This window comes from Salvelinus alpinus, chromosome 3, assembly GCF_045679555.1.
Source record: "Salvelinus alpinus chromosome 3, SLU_Salpinus.1, whole genome shotgun sequence".
Classification (NCBI taxonomy): Eukaryota; Metazoa; Chordata; class Actinopteri; order Salmoniformes; family Salmonidae; genus Salvelinus; species Salvelinus alpinus.
In genome coordinates this window covers 10,092,775-10,111,358 of record NC_092088.1, presented here as the reverse complement: position 1 = coordinate 10,111,358, position 18,584 = coordinate 10,092,775, and positions in this window count along the sequence as shown.

The window sequence follows — 18,584 nt, the reverse complement described above, 5'->3', positions numbered from 1 at the left end:
CTTACCGTGAATGTAAAAAAAAATTAATAAATAAGCTTCTTGGCAAAGACATTTTTCCAGGACTGTCTGTCTGGGAGTGGTCTGAATGGGGAGGGGTAGCTGTTATTGGCAGAGAGGTTTGGAACTCTCCTTATTGGTCTATTACCTCATTTATCACTGGTGACCTAAACTCCATCCCTCAAAAACAGGATGAAATGAATTCAGGCGATCTTTTCAAACAGCTCTTACAATAAAAAGGCATGATCATAATTTTCACAATTTCACAGTATAATTCCAACCTCAGTGTGGAAATGTATATAAAACACAGAATAATCATGTTTTTGACTGCACTGGGTCTTTAACTGTGAATGCAGTCTCCGCAAACACGCTGAACTCCGGTGATATACGGATTGAATCGAGCCCATAATATCATGTGGTCAAACTACTAGAAGTAAAAGTACCGGTTTCATTTAGTCTGAGGGGAGAAATAAACTTGGGAGATTTAACCAGCAGTGCCTCAGTTAGGCTGCATTTACACAGGCAGCCCAATTCAGATCTTTCATCAATTATGTGCATATCTGTTACCCATCTGATTTTTTCAGCAACAACAACAAAAAAACACATTGAATCTGATCTTATACCTTCCAATTTATACCGCTTCCATATGGCTGCATTTACACAAGCAGCCCAATTCAGAGATTTAACCCGATTAATTGGTCTTTCGACCAATTAGATCAAAACTTTTGCTAAATATTTGGGAATATAAGTAGTTTCATTGCACATGAGCTGTCGTTACCATGACATCCACCCCAAAATGTAAAGCAACAGAGATGGGAAATTAGCATTGCATTTGTGTGCTCCTTCAGATGCTACATCAATCTGATACAGGTCACATTTAAAACTATGTGTGGACAGTCAGAAAAAAAAGATTGGAAATATAAAGGAAATCAGATTTGGGTTCTTACCTGCATTTTTATGATCTTGGTCTAAAACTTAAGATTTCTTAACACATGCTTGGGCAATGTTCTTTTTTACCCCCTTTTTCTCCCCAATTTCGTTATTATGATTTTGTCTCATCACTGCAACTCCCCAACTGGCTTGGGAGAGGCGAACGTCGAGTCATGCGTCCTCCGAATCATGACCCGCCAAGCCGCACTTCTTAACATCCGCTAGCTTAACCCAGAAGCCAGCTGCACCAATGTGTCGGAAGAAAAACACAGTTCAACTGATGACCGAAGTCAGCCTGCTGGCACCAGGCCCACCACAAGGAGTCGCTAGAGTGCGATGAGCCAAGTAAAGCACACCCCGACCAGACCCTCCCCAAACTAGGACAAAGCTGGGCCAATTATGCATCGAACTCCAGGCTGTAGTGACGCCGCATCACTGCGATGCAGTACCTTGGACCACTGCTTCACTCGGGAGGCCCAACCTTCTCTTTTGATTCTAGTGATAGACCAACCATTCTCTTCTAATTCTTGTGAAAGACCATCCCATTTCTTCTGATTCTAGTTACAGACCAACCCTTCTGATTCTATTGACATACCAACCATTCTCTTTTGATTCTAGTGACAGACCAACCCTTCTGATTCTATTGACATACCAACCCTTCTCTTCTGATTCTAGTGACAGACCAACCCATCTTTTCTGATTCTAGAGACACACCAACTCTTCTGATTCTAGTGACATACCAACCCTTCTGATTCTAACGACATACCAACCCTTCTGATTCTAGCGACAGACCAACTCTTCTCATCTGATTCTGGAGACAAACCAAACCTTACGATTCTAATGACATACCAACTCTTCTCATCTGATTCTAGTGACATACCAACCCTTCTGATCCTAGTGACAGACCAACCCTTCTGATTCTAGTGACATACCAACCCTTCTCTTCTGATTCTAGTGACAGACCAACCCTTCTGATTCTAGTGACATACCAACCCTTCTGATTCTAGTGACATACCAACCCTTCTCTTCTGATTCTAGTGACAGACCAACCCTTCTGATTCTAGTGACATACCAACACTTATTTTACGATTCTAGTGACAGACCAACCCTTCACTTCCGATTCTAATGACAGACCAACCCTTCTGATTCTAGTGACATACCAACTCTTCTCTTCTGATCCTAGTGACAGACCAACCCTTCACTTCTGATTCTAATGACAGACCAACCCTTCTGATTCTAGTGACATACCAACCCTTCTGATTCTAATGACATACCAACTCTTCTCATCTGATCCTAGTGACAGACCAACCCTTCTGATTCTAGTGACATACCAACCCTTCTCTTCTGATTCTAGTGACAGACCAACCCTTCTGATTCTAGTGACATACCAACCCTTCTGATTCTAGTGACATACCAACCCTTCTCTTCTGATTCTAGTGACAGACCAACCCTTCTGATTCTAGTGACATACCAACACTTATTTTACGATTCTAGTGACAGACCAACCCTTCACTTCTGATTCTAATGACAGACCAACCCTTCTGATTCTAGTGACATACCAACTCTTCTCTTCTGATCCTAGTGACAGACCAACCCTTCACTTCTGATTCTAATGACAGACCAACCCTTCTGATTCTAGTGACATACCAACTCTTCTCATCTGATCCTAGTTACAGACCAACCCTTTTGATTCTAGTGACATACCAACCCTTCTCTTCTGATTCTAGTGACAGACCAACCCTTCTGATTCGAGTCACAAACCAACCCTTCTGATTCTAGTGACAGACCAACCCTTCTGATTCTAGTGACATACCAACACTTATTTTACGATTCTAGTGACAGACGAACCCTTCTCTTCTGATCCTAGTGACAGACCAACCCTTCTGATTCCAGTGACATACCAACCCTTCTCTTCTGATTCTAGTGACAGACCAACCCTTCTGATTCTAGTGACAAACCAACCCTTCTGATTCTAGTGACACACCAACCATTCTGATTGTAGTGACATACAGACCCTTCGGATTCTAGTGACATAGCAATATTTCTAATTCTAGTGACAGACCAACCCTTATTTTCTGATTCTAGTGAGATACCAACCCTTCTCCTCTGATTCTAGTGACAAACCCTTCTCTTCCAATTCTAGTGACAGACCAACCCTCCTGATTCTAGTGACATACCAACTCTTCTCATCTTATTCTAGTGACTTACCAACCCTTCTGATTCTAGTGACTTACCAATCCTTCTCTTTTGATTCTAGTGATAGACCAACCCTTCTGATTCTAGTGACAGACCAACCCTTGTGATTCCAGTGACAGACCAACCCTTCTCCTCTGATTCTAGTGACAGACCAACCCTTCTCTTCTGATTCTAGTGACAGACCCACCCTTCTGATTCTAGTGACAGACCAACCTTTCTGATTCTAGTAACATACTAACCCTACTGATTCTAGTGACATACCAACCCTTCTCTTCTGATTCTAGTGACAGACCAACCATCTGATTCTAGTGACAGACCAACCCTTCTCTTCTGATTCTAGTGACAGACAGACAATTATGTTCTGATTCTAGTGACAGACCAGCCCTTCTCTTTCGATTCTCGTGACAGACCAAACCTTCTCTTCTGATTCTAGTGACAGACCAAACCTTCTCTTCTGATTCTAGTGACAGACCAACCCTTCTCTTCTGATTCTCGTGACAGACCAAACCTTCTCTTCTGATTCTAGTGACAGACCAGCCCTTCTCTTCTGATTCTAGTTACAGACCAAACCTTCTCTTCTGATTCTAGTGACAGACCAGCCCTTCTCTTCTGATTCTAGTGACAGACCAAACCTTCTCTTCTGATTCTAGTGACAGACCAAACCTTCTCTCCTGATTCTAGTGACAGACCAGCCCTTCTCTTCTGATTCTAGTGACAGACCAGCCCATCTCTCCTGATTCTAGTGACAGACCAAACCTTCTCTCCTGATTCTAGTGACAGACCAAACCTTCTCTTCTGATTCTAGTGACAGACCAAACCTTTTCTTCTGATTCTAGTGACAGACCAAACCTTTTCTTCTGATTCTAGTGACAGACCAACCCTTCTCTTCTGATTCTAGTGACAGACCAGCCCTTCTCTTCTGATTCTAGTGACAGACCAGCCCTTCTCTTCTGATTCTAGTGACAGACAAGCCCATCTCTCCTGATTCTAGTGACAGACCAAACCTTCTCTCCTGATTCTAGTGACAGACCAGCCCTTCTCTTCTGATTCTAGTGACAGACCAAACCTTTTCTTCTGATTCTAGTGACAGACCAAACCTTTTCTTCTGATTCTAGTGACAGACCAGCCCTTCTCTTCTGATTCTAGTGACAGACCAACCCTTCTCTTCTGATTCTAGTGACAGACCAGCGCTTCTCTTCTGATTCTAGTGACATACCAACCCTTCTCTTCCTATTTAAAGGTAAACAGAGAATCAAAGTTTCCCATTTAGAATCTGTCGTTCCACGGGTGGGGTGTAGTACCATCCAATGGATTCTATTTCCATGTGTGGTACTCTATCTCTGACTAACATTCCCTGCCTTGCCTTCACTCTCCAGTAGGGATACATATCTCAATGTTTGAGCTGTGTATCCTCCCTGTGCCTGTCCATTCTATCCCCCTCCACACCACCGCCTGTTCCTCTATCCTATAAGAGCGCTCTGACTGTCTAACACTTCAATTACCCATTCTGTCTCCTACCACCAGGTTGTCTGTTTCCTACCACCAGGTTGTCTGTCTCCTACCACCAGGTTGTCTATCTCCTACCACCAGGTTGTCTGTCTCCTACCACCAGGTTGTCTGTCTCCTACCACCAGGTTGTCTGTCTCCTACCACCAGGTTGGCTGTTTCCTACCACCAGGTTGTCTGTCTCCTACCACCAGGTTGTCTGTCTCCTACCACCAGGTTGTCTGTCTCCTACCACCAGGTTGTCTGTCTCCTACCACCAGGTTGTCTATCTCCTATCATCAGGTTGTCTGTCTCCTACCACCAGGTTGTCTGTTTCCTACCACCAGGTTGTCTGTTTCCTACCATCAGGTTGTCTGTCTCCTACCACCAGGTTGTCTGTCTCCTACCACCAGGTTGTCTGTCTCCTACCACCAGGTTGTCTGTCTCCTACCACCAGGTTGTCAGTTTCCTACCACCAGGTTGTCTGTCTCCTACCACCAGGTTGTCTGTTTCCTACCACCAGGTTGTCTGTTTCCTACCACCAGGTTGTCTGTCTCCTACCACCAGGTTGTCTGTCTCCTACCACCAGGTTGTCTGTCTCCTACCACCAGGTTGTCTGTCTCCTACCACCAGGTTGTCTATCTCCTACCACCAGGTTGTCTGTCTCCTACCACCAGGTTGTCTGTCTCCTACCACCAGGTTGTCTGTTTCCTACCACCAGGTTGTCTGTTTCCTACCACCAGGTTGTCTATCTCCTACCACCATGTTGTCTGTTTCCTACCACCGGGTTGTCTGTTTCCTACCACCGGGTTGTCTATCTCCTACCACCAGGTTGTCTGTTTCCTACCACCAGGTTGTCTGTCTCCTACCACCAGGTTGTCTGTCTCCTACCACCAGGTTGTCTGTCTCCTACCACCAGGTTGTCTGTCTCCTACCACCAGGTTGTCTGTTTCCTACCACCAGGTTGTCTTTTTCCTACCACCATGTTGTCTGTCTCCTACCACCAGGTTGTCTGTCTCCTACCACCAGGTTGTCTGTCTCCTACCACCAGGTTGTCTGTCTCCTACCACCAGGTTGTCTGTCTCCTACCACCAGGTTGTCTGTTTCCTACCACCAGGTTGTCTGTCTCCTACCACCAGGGTGTCTGTCTCCTACCACCAGGTTGTCTGTTTCCTACCAACAGGTTGTCTGTCTCCTACCACCAGGTTGTCTGTCTCCTACCACCAGGTTGTATGTCTCCTACCACCAGGTTGTCTGTCTCCTACCACCAGGTTGTCTGTCTCCTACCACCAGGTTGTCTGTCTCCTACCACCAGGTTGTCTGTTTCCTACCACCAGGTTGTCTGTTTCCTACCACCAGGTTGTCTATCTCCTACCACCAGGTTGTCTGTCTCCTACCACCAGGTTGTCTGTCTCCTACCACCAGGTTGTCTGTTTCCTACCACCAGGTTGTCTGTTTCCTACCACCAGGTTGTCTGTTTCCTACCATCAGGTTGTCTGTCTCCTACCACCAGGTTGACTATCTCCTACCACCAGGTTGTCTGTTTCCTACCACCAGGTTGTCTGTCTCCTACCACCAGGTTGTCTGTCTCCTACCACCAGGTTGACTATCTCCTACCACCAGGTTGACTATCTCCTACCACCAGGTTGTCTGTTTCCTACCACCAGGTTGTCTATCTCCTACCACCAGGTTGTCTGTCTCCTACCACCATGTTGTCTGTCTCCTACCACCAGGTTGTCTGTCTCCTACCACCAGGTTGTCTGTCTCCTACCACCAGGTTGTCTGTTTCCTACCACCAGGTTGACTATCTCCTACCACCAGGTTGTCAGTTTCCTACCACCAGGTTGTCTGTCTCCTACCACCAGGTTGTCTATCTCCAACCACCAGGTTGTCTGTTTCCTACCACCAGGTGGTCTATCTCCTACCACCAGGTTGTCTGTTTCCTACCACCAGGTTGTCTGTCTCCAACCACCAGGTTGTCAGTTTCCTACCACCAGGTTGTCTATCTCCTACCACCAGGTTGTCTATCTCCAACCACCAGGTTGTCTGTTTCCTACCACCAGGTTGTCTATCTCCTACCACCAGGTTGTCTGTTTCCTACCACCAGGTTGTCTGTCTCCTACCACCAGGTTGTCTGTTTCCTACCACCAGGTTGTCTGTCTCCTACCACCAGGTTGTCTGTTTCCTACCACCAGGTTGTCTGTTTCCTACCACCAGGTTGTCTGTCTCCTACCACCAGGTTGTCTGTCTCCTACCACCAGGTTGTCTGTTTCCTACCACCAGGTTGTCTGTTTCCTACCACCAGGTTGTCTGTTTCCTACCACCAGGTTGTCTGTCTCCTACCACCAGGTTGTCTGTTTCCTACCACCAGGTTGTCTGTTTCCTACGACCAGGTTGTCTGTTTCCTACCACCAGGTTGTCTGTTTCCTACCACCAGGTTGTCTGTTTCCTACCACCAGGTTGTCTGTCTCCTACCACCAGGTTGTCTGTTTCCTACCACCAGGTTGTCTGTCTCCTACCACCAGGTTGTCTGTTTCCTATCATCAGGTTGTCTGTTTCCTACCACCAGGTTGTCTGTTTCCTACCACCAGGTTGTCTGTCTCCTACCACCAGGTTGTCTGTCTCCTACCACCAGGTTGTCTGTTTCCTACCACCAGGTTGTCTGTTTCCTACCACCAGGTTGTCTGTTTCCTACCACCAGGTTGTCTGTCTCCTACCACCAGGTTGTCTGTTTCCTACCACCAGGTTGTCTGTTTCCTACCACCAGGTTGTCTGTCTCCTACCACCAGGTTGTCTGTTTCCTACCACCAGGTTGTCTGTTTCCTACCACCAGGTTGTCTGTTTCCTACCACCAGGTTGTCTATCTCCTACCACCAGGTTGTCTGTCTCCTACCACCAGGTTGTCTGTTTCCTACCACCAGGTTGTCTGTTTCCTACCACCAGGTTGTCTGTTTCCTACCACCAGGTTGTCTGTTTCCTACCACCAGGTTGTCTGTTTCCTACCACCAGGTTGTCTGTCTCCTACCACCAGGTTGTCTGTTTCCTACCACCAGGTTGTCTGTCTCCTACCACCAGGTTGTCTGTCTCCTACCACCAGGTCGTCTGTCTCCTACCACCAGGTTGTCTGTCTCCTATCATCAGGTTGTCTGGACAGCAGATATCACAGACGAGAGAGAGAGAGAGAGTTTGTGTCGGTCTCTACTTTTATCTGGGGTGAAAAGAAAATACATTTGGCTCGCCTCTACCTTAAAGAGAAAAGGCTTTAAAATCCACAAGACACTTAAGGATTCTGAGCTTAACTCAGTTATAGATTTGGAGAGAGTGCTGATGTCATGTAGGAACCTGGGAATCAAATGTGAGAGATCTCTATTTTTGTGAACAAATGTTTCATTTTGGAGTTAGAAGATTGGTAGCAACATGGCAAATCGTTGTGGAAATCTGTTACAGGAAAAGTCGACTACAAAATCCACAACGCAATGCTCTCTCTATGGGCTGGCTAGTTAGTTAGCTAGCTAGGTAGCCAGCTAGCAAACGTAGCTACACACAATAATACCAAAGACAATATCAGCATGTAATGTAGCTAGTTAGCTGTAAATTGGCCTAAACAAACTGCACTATCAATTTAGGAGTCTACAATCTCACCATGTTCAACCTGCAGATTGATGTGCCTCACAGAGTGGAGCCTAACATTCGCAACTGCAGATATACATTTTGAGGCGATGGGAAACGTTGCCCATTCTACGTCAATGGGCCGGCCGGTGAATTTTATGCAATTCTGGGACAAGGAACGCTCTCCTTCAAGGAGGGAATGGGAGTCTATTGGGCGTCAGCTCAAAAACCCAACATTAGCACGAATTTCATCAACAAGAAATACAACATTACAAATATTTTCTGAGATGTGAGATAATTAACTTGCTATCTGTAGTATCGTATAGCTTTGGAATCGTGACATTACGTACTTTTGAGGAAAATAGGCATTGCTTGATGATTAGCTTAGCAACCACGTGACGCAGCATGACAACGTGAACGCGATTGGTCGACAGCCTGCTGGGTGGGGCGTTATACCTTCCTTCATTCATTGGATTCTTATCTCCTTTCTGTAATATCTCTGGCAATGGCACCATGCAATGCACCCTGAACTAAAGAGAGAGACAAATAGGAAAAATGTACTAGACCCTCTGTTAAAGAAAACATTTCTTGAGGTAGGAATATCGCAAAAATATGATCAATGGCTCATTCAAGAGAAGGCAACCTACCACGTTATGACATCGGGCAGTATTAGACTCTGACATGTATCATAGATGCTTTAACTATCTAAAACTCATATTCCTATTAACTTCCAATGTAGTGAGATCTACTTTATCACAGTGCTACGTCATACCGGACGGATCTCTGCCTGCTTGAACGCCAATAACTCAGATACACATGAAAATATGAAATGACCCAGGGAATCGATATAACATCACTCAGAGATGCACAAAAACAACATAACATTCAAAATGGGTGAACATTTCCTTTAAGGGATGTATTTACAGTAAGCAGAGTTTTAGGAGTTACTCTGATAGAATCATGCTTTGTCGTGCATTCTACAGCAGGTGCTGTATGCTGTATGTCCGTTTCTGGCTGCTCTGGTATACAGCAGATTTTGTGATAATATTCATGTCTGGAGTGATATCTATGGCCATATGTTCGCCATGCCATACAAGCCAGTACATTATCATATAGCCACGTTGCTAAGCAACTCCAGTGTTCTTGCCTATCCCAGTTGCATATCTGTAAAAAATGTATTAAGTACCATAAATTCAGGGCTTATCATCTCACTGAGTCAGTAAGATAGTTTATGGGTTTTACAGTCCAACAGTAGCAACTCATCTTCTCACCTAAATCAGATAGTGGATAAACTGAAATCTATGTTTCTCTGTTGTCAGATTGGATTATTTGTGAGATTACTTTATCACACTTCTTTTTTGTTTTACAGAATATTATTTTTGCCACATTTTACCGAATATTATTTTTGCAACATTTTACAGAATATTATTTTTGCCATATTTTACAGAATATTCTATATGGATATTTTTTACTGGCCGTTCTTTGAGAGCTGACAGAGGAAACAAGTAGGACGAGTTGTTAGGAAGATGTCACATGGTTCCCAAACTGGTGACCATTTTACCTGCAGACTGGAGAGGAGCAGTATGAGTAAGGGAGAGACTGTGGTACTCCCTAGTGCCCACCCTCCTCTGTGCCAGGCCGGTCGTAGCATGGGCATGGCACTTTGTTTACATACAAGCTGGATGGCACTTCCTGGATCCGCCTGCCATCGATGCCTTCTTCACAGTCGTCCTTGTCTTAGGTCTACGCATACACTCCACATGGACACAAGCCTCTCCTCTAAATGGTCCAGTCTTTTCACCACTGTGGTTTTCCAGGTAAAGATGATTATGTTTGATGTGCTTAATGAAGCTGATTCACCGTGTAGGATCTCAGTGCTAGGTTTTTAGGAAACATTTTTTATCATTTGATTTGGCTTCTAAGCAGATTTTCCAAAAGCAGTGTGTAACCTACTGTTGAGGGACGAGACACGGTGTAGGCTCCTCTTGCAGCGTGGGTCTTTCAGCTAAATATGATTTGTGATTTGTTAAGGTTAATCTCTTTAACTGCCTGGTAGAAATGGAGCCTGCTTCTCTCCTGTTTCGGATCTGAGTTTCACTTCTTTTAGTTGTGGTTGATATTCTGAAGATAAATCTTTCCTTAAAGATTCAATGTTTTGGGCGTTGAAGGTGGTATTCTCTTGATTGACAGGTGTTTTGTTAAGATATCCAGTCACTTCTTCGTTTCTTTGAGGCTTTCAATGACAATCCTTTTCCAGATGTGATCAGTCTAGTAAAGATCTCTACATCTCTCCTAGTTTTAGTATTTCATAAAGTTGTCCTTTGTCCTAAATCAAGTGAGTTAGTAAAGTTGTCCTCTGATCTAGATAACGTGAGTTTGTAAAGTTGTCCTCTGTCCCTCAGGTGTATAGTTAAGTTATCATCGGCTTCTTTGTATTTGATAAAGTCTGTCTCCTGCGGGGGTTCTGTTGTCTGTACTCCCTGGTGACCTGAAAGCGACAGAGCGTCTGTGGCTCCTCACCCATCAGCCTGCCCCCCCCTTCTCCGCCCGGCATTCTCCCAGCCAATCAAGATAAGACAAGGGAGAGCTATTTTAACTCTGTAGTCCAGGAGGGGAACGCACACACTTACGTGAATGAATGCATGCAAACTCAAACACCTACGCCAACACAAACATCCACACACACACAAACACAATTCGTGGTAAAGCGTGCAATGTTGATCCATGTCTGCTGCTACAGGTTCAGTGACAGTTTTATGTGGGTGGTTAACTCACAGTAAGAGGGCCTCATCAACAGTATTTGACACTAATGGGATCCCTGTGTGGTCCAATGGATCTACAAACGCACTGCAGGAGCTGCAGTGGCCGTGACCAAACACACAGGATAGATTAGCAGCCAAGGCAACATGTGGTGCTACTGTTGGTACAGACGGTGCAGACAAAATGATACAACATATTGAATCAAATCAACTTTGTCCAAAGTGTATTACTGTGTATGTTTAACAAAAAAAATTGACTTTATAGACAGAGGGAGGGGCTTAAAACTTTATGTGTCACGAAATCTATTATCTCGCCTGCTAATATTGTTACAATTGCTAAGTCTAGGGGTCTTAGGCCTAGTTAACTGGTCTGTCACCTGATTGGATGTGTGCATTAATATGAGAAGTAAGCGTATGCAACCTGGTGTTGACTGCATGAGACAGCCACCTTACCTTGTTTCAGGGCCAGCTCTCTCTCTTGACCTCGTGGTCGGCCAGCACAAACTGATTATTGTTGTTCAATTGTACTGCTGGCATGAATTTACTTGATGTGGAATAGAGTTCCATGTAGTCATGGCTCTATGTACTGCAGTACTGTGCACCTCCCATAGACTTTTCTGGACTTGGGGACTGTGAGACCTCTGGTGGTATGTCTTGTGGGATATGCATGGGTATCCAAGCTGTGTGCCAGTAGTTCAAACAGACAGCTTGGTGCATTCAACATGTCAATACCTCTCACAAATACAAGTAGTGATGAAGTCAATCTCTCCTCCACTTTGAGCCAGGAGAGATTGACATGCATATTTTTAATGGGAGCTCTCTGTGTACATCCAAGGGCCAGCCGTGCTGTCCTGTTCAGAGCCAATTGCAATTTTCCTAAGTCCCTCTTTGTGGCACCTGACCACACGACTGAACAGCAGTCCAGGTGAGACAAAACTAGGGTCTGTAGGACCTGCCTTGTTGATAGTGCTGTTAAGAAAGCAGAGCAGCACTTTATTATAGACAGACTTCTCCCCATCCTAGCTACTGTTGTATCAATATGTTTTGACCATGGCAGTTTACAATCCAGGGTTACTCCAAGCAGTTTAGTCTCCTCAACTTGCTCAATTTCCACATTATTCATTACAAGATTTAGGTTAGGTTTAGGGTTTGGTGAATGATTTGTCCCAAATCAAATGCTTTTAGTATTTGAAATATTTAGGACTAACATATTCCTTGCCACCTATTCTGAGACTAACTGCAGCTCTTTGTTAAGTGTGTTGCTGTCATTTCAGTCGCTGTGGTAGCTGATGTGTATAGTGTTGAGTCATCCACATACATAGACACACTGGCTTTACTGAAGGCCTGTGGCATGTCGTTAGTAAAGATTGAAAAAAGTAAGGGACCTAGACAGCTGCCTTGGGGAATTCCTGATTCTGCCTGGATTTTTTTGAAGAGGCTTCCATTAAAGACCCTCTGTGTTCTATTAGACAGGTAACTCTTTATCCACAATATAGCAGGGGGTGTAAAGCCAACACATACATTTTTCCAGCAACAGAATACGAGTGATAATGTCAAAAGCCGCACTGAAGTCTAAAAAAACGGCCCCCACAATCTTTTTGTCATCAATTTCTCTCAGCCAATCATCAGTCATTTGTAATAAGTGCTTGTAGAATGTCCTTCCCTATTAGTGCGCTGAAAAGGTTGGTAACAGTTTGATTGGTCAGCTCTTTGAGCCAGTTAAGGGGGCTTTACTATTCTTAGGTAGGGGAATAACTTTTGCTTCCCTCCAGGCCTGAGGGCACACACTTTCTAGTAGGTTTAAATTTAAGATAAGGCAAATAGTGGCAATATCGTCCTCTATTATCCTCAGTCATTTTCCATCCAAGTTGTCAGACCCCTGTGGATTGTCATTGTTTCACCTCTTCCACACTTACTGTATGGAATTCAAAATTACAGTTCTTGTCTTTCCGAATTTAGTCAGATACACAGTTGAAATCGGAAGTTTACATACACTTAGGTTGGAGTCATGCAAACTTGTTTTTCAACCACTCCACAAATGTATTGTTAACAAACTATAGTTTTGGCAAGTCGGTTAGGACATCTACTTTGTGCATGATACAAGTAATTTTTCCAACAATTGTTTACTGACAGATTATTTCACTTATAATTCACATATGTATCACAATTCCAGTGGGTCAGAAGTTTACATACACTAAGTTGACTGTGCCTTTAAACAACTTTGAAAATTACAGAAAATTATGTCATGGCTTTAGAAACTTCTGATAGGCTAATTGACATCATTTGAGTCAATTGGGGGTGTACCTGTGGATGTATTTCAAGGCCTACCTTCAAACTCAGTGCCTCTTTTCTTGACATCATGGGACAATCAAAAGAAATCAGCCAAGACCTCAGAAAAACAATTGTAGACCTCCACAAGTCTGTTTCATCCTTCGGAGCAATTTACAAACGTCTGTAGGTACCACGTTCATCTGTACAAACAATAGTAAGCAAGTATAAACACCATGGGACCACACAGCCGTCACACCGCTCAGGAAGGATAGGCGTTCTGTCTCCTAGAGATGAACGTACTTTGGTGCGAAAAGTGCAAATCAATCCCAGAACAACAGCAAAGGACCTTGTGAAGATGCTGGTTCAAACAGGTACAAAAGTATCTATATCCACAGTAAAACGAGTCCTATATCGACATAACTTGAAAGGCCGCTCAGCAAGGAAGAAGCCACTGCTCCAAAACCGAGTCAGATAGATGGAATCATGAGGATGGAAATTATGCAGATATATTGAAGAAACATCTCAAGACATCAGTCAGGAAGTTAAAGCTTGGTCGCAAATAGGTCTTCTAAATGGACAATGACCACAAGCATACTTCCAAAGTTGTGGCAAAATGGCTTAAGGACAACAAAGTCAAGGTATTGGAGTGGCCATCACAAAGCCCTGACCTCAATCCTATAGAACATTTGTGGGCAGAACTGTATAAGTGTGTGCAAGCAAGGAGGCCTACAAACCTGACTCCGTTACACCAGCTCTGTCAGGAGGAATGGGACAAAATTCACCCAATTTATTGTGGGAAGCTTGTGGAAGGCTACCTAAAACATTTGACCCAAGTTAAACAATTTATAGGCAATGCTACCAAATACTAATTGACTGTATGCAAACTTCTGACCCACTGGGAATGTGATGAGAGAAATAAAAGCTGAAATAAATCATTTTCTCTACTCTTATTCTAACATTTCACATTCTTAAAATAAAGTGGTGATCCTAACTGACCTAAGACAGGGAATTTATACGAGAATTAAATGTCAGGATTTGTGAAAAACTGAGTTTAAATGTATTTGGCTCAGGTGTATCTAAACTTCCGACTTCAACTGTACTTGGATGTGTAGTGTCAGCGTTTGTTGCTGGCATGTCATGCCTAAGTTTGCTAATGTTGCAAATGTAAAAATCATTATAGTAGTTGGCAATATCAGTGGTTTTTGTGATGAATGAGCCATCTGAATCAAATAATAATGGAGCGGAGTTTGCCTAATGGAGCGGAGTTGCACCAAAGCTTTTTACTATCATTCATTATGTCATTTAACTTTGTTCCATAGTGTAGTTTCTTCTTCTTTTTGTTCAGTTTAGTCACATGATTTCTCAATCTGCAGTAAGTTAGCCAATCGGTTGTACAGCCAGAACTATTTGCCATCTCCTTTGCCTCATCGCTCTCAACCATACCATTTTTCAATTCCTCATCTATACACAGGGATTTAACAGTTTTTACAGTAATTTTCTTAATGGGTTCGTTACTGTACTTAAGTATTTTTTGGGGGGGTATCTGTACTTTACTTTACTATTTATATTTCTGTTGACTTTTACTTTTACTTCACTACATTAAAAAAGTATACTTTTACTCCAATACATTTCCCCTGACACCTTCGTTACAAAATCAAAAAACAAAAAACCCCGAAAAAACAAATTATGTTGGGAAAAAGATGCAAGCAACATCGGCGAGTCGGCACATTCATGGGTGAACTTGTTTTGCTAGGCAGCAGGCGATGACATGCTTGTTAACAAGCTAGCTAACTGGTAGTTTCTGAATCTGGGCACATTTTAGTCAGCTAACGTAAGTCTAGCCAAATAACTTTTCTCTAAACACCTGGTCAAGCTAGCTAACTGATAGCTTTTGAATTTTAGCTAACACCCAGTTAGCTAGCCATTTTATTTATTGTGTTAGTTGATAAAGTTGTTCTTACCCTGCTAATTACCGTAGACTTACGGTAATTGACGTAACCTACCAGCTAGATCAATTAACATCGTTTTTCCCTCATTGTAATATTATACAGTGGTCACAAACTCACACTTAACTAATGTTGTTTATAGCTTTAAAATTAGTATCTTATACCTTAAGTTTTTGGTGATGGTAGTTTTCTAGCTAAGTAACTGTCTTTCACTTTTCCTTTTCTTCTTATTTCAGAGAAAGCTTAAACACCATCTTAAGAAGTATGGAGAACTGGCGGCAAACACACTGAAGAGAAAACATGGCCCCAAAACTCCCTCCACAATCAAGCAGAGCAGTTGGAGTTGACCACATCAGTGAATCTTACAAAAAAAGTGTCGTGTTCAACATTCAGCAAGTGCCAACCATTTTGGAACAAATGCGGAAGATCCACAATTGCAGCCGATACGGTTGAAGATGCTTGCGATCTCCAGCTTCTGCGCCCGAATACTACAAGGTTGAACTTCTGGTTCATGGCTGTAGAAGGATTGTCAAAGACAAAGAGAGTTCTCTACACAAACTTTGAGGTTCCAATGTAAGTTAGGATTGTGCATTACTTTGTCATAATTTAAGGTCTTGAATGTTCTCTAAATCTGTTGCAGTGTTTCCTGACTTTGCTTGGGGACTAATAACTGTTTCACATGTTGTAGCCATAAACTATCATTGATCAATTTAGTCAACTACTCTTCCAGCCATTGATTACTGTAGTTAAATCAGGTGAAATGGTTAGTGGTCCCCTTTGTATCGGGTTAGAAAACACAGTATTATTATATATATATATTTTTTTTTCATAGTTTCAATCCAGCTGATCTTGCCTTCCTCACAGAGTATGCTGCCACCATGAGCCCAGTCGCAAAGGCCATCAACATCCTGCAGGCTGAAACCAATGTCCAGATGGGGTGGCTTCTTCCTACTATTAACCTGCTGATCACAAAACTTGACCGAATCGAGTTGTCCCTGAATTACTGAAAGCCTCTGGTAGATGCGTTACAACTGGGACTGAATCAAGTTGTTCCTGAATTACTGTAAGCCTCTGGTAGATGCGTTACAACTGGGACTGAAGTAGCGCTTCAGCCACATGTTTCACGACCCTGAGCTGATCGCAGCAACTCCCCAAATTCAAAACAACGTGGACAAAGGATGAAGCCACCATCAAAATGGGTAAGACAACGTGTTTAATTAACAGTATTTTATTATTCATAAACAACTGTGTATAGTGTACAGTTTGACACTTCATAGATCTGAGAACCACCCATTTAAACTACATTCCTGACTTTGTGGTTCAGGTCCAATGAGTAACCTACTTAGCCCTGTTTCTTGGATGGGGGATGGATTAATGTAGGCTCACAACTGCATGATGTCTATTGTCATCTTCCTTGTATTTCAGGAATGGACTACATCAAGGACCACCTGGAAGAACCCTTGCTGCAGCTAGGTGATGGCACCAGTTCATCAGATGAGGAGGACTTCTTCTCTGCTTTGAAAATGTCTCAAGCACAAGAAAGCTCCAAACAGCTGGACGGATAACTGGCCTGTTCAGCGGATCATATGGATTTGCTCAAGTCCTTCCCGGCAGTCTGTAAGCTGTTCTCTGAGCTTAAACACAGCCTTACCTGCATCAGCTGCCTGTGAAAGGCTGTTCAGCATTGCAGGACTTGTTTCAAGCCCCCGGAGAACAAGGCTGGATGCCACAAACTTTGAAAAACAGCTTTTACTGAAGATGAACCATAAATTCTTCAACTTCAAGTAATGACAGCTTAACGCTAGCAAGCCCAAGGACACTGATGCCTAATGCGTTTTGTTAATTTATGTTTAAAATTCACATGTTATATGTGTCCTTGTTACAAAGGCATGACCTGACACCCTGATTTCTAATACAGTTCCATCAGTGGTGATGTCCTCATATTCCAACAGTGAGGTTGTGTGTACAGGGTTGTATTATAGGATGTTGTGATTGTGACTGTGATTGTAAGTGCTTACGTTTACTGGCTATATTCCTTCATTTTTAAGGCAAAATTCTATTTTGTCTGTAAGAGATGTATTTTGAAGTGTTACCTATTTGAGAATCCACTTTTTTCTTCTTGCATCCGTAAGACTGTTACCTTTCAGAAAAGCTCAAACCAAATTAAAGGTCTGTTTAGCCTTTTAGCCGACTCTTACGTTTCATACTTTTACTTTTGATACTTAAATACATCCACCACTGCTTAAAATAAGGAATTTATTGTTTAACATTTACTTTAACTTTGAACTTTTACTCAAGTTTGATTGAGTACTCTTTATACCACTGCACTTAAGTACATTTAAAACCAGATAATTTTAGACTTTTACTCAAGTAGTGTTTGACTTTGTGAATTTCACTTATACTTAAGTAATTTTCTATTAAGGAATCTTTACTTTTACTCAAGTATGACAACTGAGTACTTTTTCCACCTCTGCTGTACTGTTTGTAACTACCCTGGTAAGTTGATTGATATCCTGAACCAGGTTGGAGGCTCTAGTTACAGTTTGAAGCTTTCTCTTGAGTGGGCAGCTTGATGAAAGCCAGTCAACATTTAAATCATCCAGAAAATATACCTCTCTATTGACATCAATTACATTATCAAGGATTTCACACGTTATCCAGATACTGACTGTTAACACTTGATGGTCTATAGCAGCTTCCTACCAGAATGGGCTTTAGGTGAGGAAGGTGAACCTGTAGCCATATTACTTAAACAGTATTTAACATAAGATCATCTCTGATCTTTACAGTTCTGAATATAAACCGCAACACCGCCCTCGTTGACATTTATGTATTTTCTGTAAATGTTATAACCTTGTATTGCTACCACTGTATCATCAAAGGTATTATCTAAGTGAGTTTCAGAGAATATGAATGTCATCTGTAACTAGCAAATTATTGATTTCATGAACCTTGTTTCTTAAAACCTCTTTGGGCTAGGTGGGGCGCTAGTGACCCACATCGACAACATCTGGTGAAATTGCAGAGTGCGAAATTCAAAATACAAAAGTCTTCATATTAAACATTCATGAACATACAAGTGTCCTACATCATTTAAAAGCTTACTTTCTTGTTAATCCAACCGCGTTGTCAGATTTCAAAAAGGCTTTTTCGGCGAAAGCATACCATGCGATTATCTGAGGACAGCGCCCCGCATACACCAGCATTAAAAACATTTTCCAAACCAGCAGAGGCGTCACAAAAATCAGAAATAGCGATAAAATAAATCACTTACCTTTGAAGATCTTACTCTGTTTGCAATCCCAAGGGTCCCAGCTACACAACAAATGGTCATTTTGTTCGATAAAGTCCTTCTTTATATCCCAAAAAAGTCAGTTTAGTTGGTGCGTTT